Source organism: Bidens hawaiensis, unplaced genomic scaffold (genome assembly GCF_021521415.1).
Source record: "Bidens hawaiensis isolate Kalapana, Puna unplaced genomic scaffold, B.hawaiensis_p1.1 tig00000001_1, whole genome shotgun sequence".
Taxonomy (NCBI): Eukaryota; Viridiplantae; Streptophyta; class Magnoliopsida; order Asterales; family Asteraceae; genus Bidens; species Bidens hawaiensis.
Window position 1 is genome coordinate 1,177,005 of NW_027491014.1, and position 6,139 is coordinate 1,183,143.

The window sequence follows — 6,139 nt, forward strand, 5'->3', positions numbered from 1 at the left end:
TATCTTCGCCTAAACCCTACAAACAGTGGCGGCAACTTCGCCTGATGAACACAACATTTTTGCAGGTTTGATTTTGACGTATTGCGAGGTATTCGAAGGTGTAATAGGTTGTTTTTGATGGAGGGAGGTGAGTAGGACACAATAACTCGGTATTTCAACGTAAACTCGTCCCGTGAATAGTCGAACGGAACGATTTCTACACCCGTGTGATAATCCCGAACCACACAATCACGAGCAAATGCTCTGATACCAATTGTAGGTTACAAGCCGGATCTACACGGAAATATCTCGTTCTAGGTAGGTGCGGAATCCCTACGTAAGACGATACGAGCGTAGAAGCGATATACGTTAAAACACAAGCTAAACACGTTACAATACCCAAAAGACACGTTGTATTGCAACTAATAACACGTGATATTCAATCACCAATTATACGTACTGGAATCGTTACACAAATCAAGTCGTAGCCTAAACCTATATACATTTCGACAACTTCGCCTAACATGCTAGGCGAAGTTGTCACCAACTTCGCTTGTTCCACAAGTTCGCTTATAACAGGCGAACTTGTGGGAACAAGTTATCTCAAACACATAAAAAAATCCAACTAACACGATTACAGACACCAGATACTGAACTACTGACATCATGCACCAATAGTTTCGTTCGTATTACGGGGTTATTTTATTTACTTAGGATTCGATGATGAAAATTGTTTCACAAATAAATTAGATGTTATAACCGGTTTAAAAGTTATATATGTTTGGTAAAACCCATGACCTGCTTCTTATTTTTTTAATATAAAACTGTGTCTTAATTATAAATCATATCTTTATTTAAAAAAATAAATATTAATTTTTAGTAAATCCCAATTTTATAGGATTTTCATATCAAATAGTTGGTGAGATTAATTTTAAATTTAATGAAATGTTATAACCCGTTTAAGGACTGTCTAGGTTTGGTAAGAACCATACCCATGAATTCGGGTCAAATGCATGAGAAGCATCCATTTAAAAATTAAGCATTCTTGTGGTTTTCATAAAAAGAAGAATCGACCACATCGCGACACTTAGGATTTTTGAGCTTTCGTTTATATATATATTACTAGTTTATATCCCCCGTATTACGGGGGTTGTGTTTCATTTTTCGTGTCGAATATTTATTTATTTTTTTTGGATTTTAATTTTATGTATTGTAAGTAAGTTAATAATATACTTAGGGTTTGATGATAAAAGAGTTTACAAATAAATGAGATGTTATAACCTGGTTTAAAAGCTATATGGTTTGGTGAGAACCAAGACCCGTTTATTTTTTAGACTATAAAATTGTTTCTTAATTATAAATAATATATTTTTCGAAAAAAACAAAATCATATATTAATTTTTGGTATATTCCTATTTTAAAGGATTTTCACATCAAATATTTGGGAAGATTAATTTTTAATATAATGAGATGCTATAACCCATTTAAGGAATATATGAGTTTGGTGAGACCCATACACGTGAATTCGGGGCAAATGCATGATAAGCCTTCATTTACAAATAATGCAATCTGATGGCTTCAAAGAATGTAGGGAGTAACTAGAGAGTGACACATAGGATTTTAGAGCTTTCGTTTATATTATATATATATATATATATATATATATATATATATATATATATATATATATAATAAAACAATACTTATTCATTAATAAATAAATATATAAAAATACTATTCTCAATTCTATCAGCTTTTGACTTTCATTTTCACTTGTAATGTGTCCTTATCTTGAGTGCTAATTTGTCTCGTCATATTTTGTCATCTCAAATATGTTTGGTGTAAGTTAAGATCTTTGGATCCTCTCTTGTGCATAATAGTTGAACCCTCTTTGTTGCTAAAAACCCAACAATCTTTAGTTTTCGGGTCAAAGTCTTCGAAAACACCACTTCTTCGTGGCTCCCATGGTCGTGGCATGCTCCTTCTTGGTCCAGGAATGGGATTTATTTGTTCCATAGAGTGATGGTTTTAGAGAAAAAAATGTAAAAGTACGATGGACATAGAGGAAAAGAGGGTACTTGTATGTTTGATGAAATTTATTTTGTAAAGAAGTACGTTATTTTATTGGGTAAAAAAAATGACCGTTAAATGTTCATATTCAACACACATGTTATCTCTCACATTGGTTGGGAAGGAGAATGAAGTTTTCTTTATAAGAAGGAAAATACATTCCCCATCATAACGTGTTTCGGGCGCCAAATGGTATTATGAGAGAACTCCACAGTTAAGCATGCTCAGATGGAAGTAGTATTAGTATGGGTGACTTCATAGGATGTCTTCACCTGAGCACCCAAAAGAAAATTCGTGAGACGATGGTTGGACGTGCAAATCAGATAGTATTATGGTACGGCGGTAGCTGGGCTGTTACAACAAAACATTCGGATTCCCCAATCCAATTTCCTATTGAAACTAACCGCGGCATACGATGTTACTGACCTAGCCGAATGTAACCGGTTCCAACCCGACCTCCACTAAGATACCCTAACAATCTAATTTCATAATATAACATATATATATATATATATATATATATATATATATATATATATATATAACATCGCTTCATCAAAGTATGTCTAATCTGGCTATCCTACAACTAACTTTATTTTAAATCATATCACATACATGATCATAACTATATACTACAAATATCTTTATATGTGCATATAACATTATGAAATTCTCCGATTTATATATATATATTCGAAATGGTGGTTGTTTTTTTTCTAGCAGACGACCTTTGATGAAGTACGCTTCATTTATATAAATAAAAAATAACGAGGTATCGCTGTTTAATGTGAAGGTGACTTGAGGGGTATGTTTGGCAGAAAGCTTTTAGGAGTTTTTATAACCTTTTAGGTTCAAACTTTGAAGAAAAAGCTCTTACTCAATTAAAATGTTAGGCCCAAGTTGTGTTTAGTCTCTTGTATTTAATTATGCTTTGACGTTTTTATAAGTTAGCTAGTCGGTTTATCTTTCCTTGTAAGTTTGGGCCCGAGGCCTTGTAATATGAACCCATTGGGACGTGATCAATAATACAAGATGATGCAGGAGCACACACACTATAAATAGTGTGTATATCACATGCATACACAACCATATGTCAATTTGTGCAACCTTATCCATATATTTCAAACTCTCTCTTCTCCTTTCTCTCATCCACCCTCACGGTAATATTATAATCAAACAAGATCTGAGATCTCGGTTCCTCACTAGTGATTTCCGCTAGCTAGTGTTGAGATTGATCCAAGTAGACTATTGTTGTGTTGTTTGATCCGTCAATAGGACCTACATAAAAGTCTTGTTTGGTTCAAGGAGCTTGGAGCTTTTATGTTAGGAGAAAAGGCTTAAAACTTCTACTAGTAGCGTTTAAAAAGAGCTACAAGCTTTTAGTATTTTAATTTACTTAAATGACCTTCCAAAATAAATACATTTACTATTATTGTTTTTAGTTATGCCCATTTTAATAATTTTATACATTTTATTAAAAGCTCCAGCTACTCTGGCAAACATCTAAATATATCTAAAAAGCTACAACTACCAGCTTCAAGCCACCAGCCACTAGCTTCCAGCTACAGCTAGCAGCTATTTTTGCCAAACATTAGGAGCTTCTTGTTTCAAGCTTTTAAGAAAAAAAAAACTATTACTTTAATTAAAATTCTTGTTTGGTTCAAGGAGCTTGAAGCTTCTAGTTTCACACTACGACTAAAGGCCTTTGGGATGCCTTGGTGAGAAAATTTAAGGGAAATACTGAGATGAGAAACATCAGAAAGGGTATGCTAAATGGTCAATTCAACATGTTTAATCATGTGCAAGGGAAATCAATCACAAGCCTCATTCATAGATTTGAGATATTGAATACAAAAATCAAAAGTGCTGGAATTGAGTATGATCAGATTGAAATCAATGACAAGTTGTTAAACTCCCTTACTTACTCATGGAATTGCAGTGTGATTACAATAAAGAGAATAACTAACCTCCATATCACTACTCTTGCTAATTTGACATCCATCATTAAGTCATTTGAGATGGATGATAAACTTAGAATGGGCAATCACATCAGTTCTCTTAATCATGCTGGGATGTTCACTAGGTTTGGGGTAAGCACAACCTTTTTGAGCCATTCCCATCATACTGCTCATGCTACCGACTCTGCCTTCAAAACAACTGCAACTCCACAAGCACCATCAAGTTCAATTTCTTTTCAAGATGTTGTCGATAAAGCTGTTGAACACGCTTTGAAAGCTGATGGGATTAAGAAACCCACAAGCAGCACATCCTATTCTGCTCCTCAAGCTCTTCTAGCTGATGGTTCCTGTGTGGTACTATTTCATGCCTTTATGGAAAGCCATGAGGAGCTGCTTCAAGGAAAACTGCTTCCTCCTTCGTTTGAACAAGGAGATATTCCCGTGATCAACAAGAAAGATCTCAAGAAAATGGACATCAAGTATCAGATGGCCATGGCTATTCACATGGCCTCAAACTTCATGATGGAAAGAATAGCTTTAAAGACTCTGAGAGGAATGGTATGGGGTTTGATAAAGAAAAGCTTCGATGTTACAACTGCAACGAATTGGGTCACTTTGCAAGAGAACGCACCAATCCACCCAAGGAAGCAAATGACATCAAGATCACCGAAATTTCTGATAATTAGGGTACCGGGAGAAGTGACAAAAGGGTTGTCCCAAGATACTCCTCAAAATCAAGAGTTCCAAGATTCGGTCAAGGATGCACATCCAAAGGGAACTCAGAGTCAAGCTCAAAGGCAACGATCACCTATTAACAGCTGATGCAACACAACCAGATTGGGAAGGTGACCAATTTGAAGAGCTGATCAATCCATTGACCTTTGCTGGGATGGAATTTTCACATGAAGTTAGTACCTTATCAAGTCCTACTGCTGACACACCTAAATTTGTCTCTGACATTCCCGAGGTACACAAACTTTGCACTCAAACATGCATTGATATGGTTATGAACTATAGAACTCATAATGCCGCCCTCATAGATGAAAACCTTAGTCTTAAATGCCAGAACAATGATCTTAGAAAAGCTGAAAAGATATATGCCACTAGGATTAAGACTCATAACAATGATATTGCTAAACTTGATGAAATGTTTTTCAGTCTAATAAACTAGCTGAGCACCATGAATGACGTGTTATTGAATTAAATGCTAAAATTGAGAAGTTAGAATTAAACTTAGCTCAAAGAAAAATAGCTGTGAAAGGTTTGAGTTAGCCTCTGATAAATTAAATGGAATCATTGGGCACAAATTGGGGTGAAACAAAAGACAGGCATAGGCTATGATAACACAGCTGTTCCACCGCCTTTTAATGAAAATTATACTAGCTTGCCTCACTTTAGTTTCAATACCCCACCTGAGGATGAGATGGTCTATGGTATTGCTCATGTGCCAAAACCAAAGACATATGTTCCTCATTTGTCCAAAACCGTTGATCCAGTTATTTCAACTGTTATTCCTAATGGTAGTTCATCTTCTTTGGCAGGTTTTGTAGATAGGATTGATTGTGTGGGAAAGAACACGGGTTATGGAGAGAAAAAATTCTTAAATTCAATTTTTAATTCTCGTGTGAATCTAAACCATTAGTTGTTAACCCTGTCTGTAAAAATAATACTTTGAAAAACATTTTGAATGATCATGTACTTTGCGAGAGTGTTGATGTTGGCACTTCTAATGATTTGAATGAAAATGATGTTTCTGTGTCTGATAGTGATTGTGAAACTGTATTTGAAGAAACTTTTAGTGATTGAAACGTGCAAGAAAATGTAATCGTTGAAACAAATGTACCTAGTTGTTCATCAACTGATTGTAAAGTTGAGAGAAATAAGAATAAAAGAAATAGTTTTAAAAATGAAAAGGCTAGCACATCCAGTAAAATACGTTCCATCACATAGAAACTCTTGTGTAAGGCCCCGGTCCCGGTGCCCTACTTTGGTGTTGGATTCACTCATAAACACATTTCTAAATATCAGAGTGAATTAAAACTTTTCGCGGAATAATTAAATAACAACCATTCGTTACATGAGTTTTAAATTTTTAACAATATAAATATAAAACATGTCTTCAAGTTCAAAAC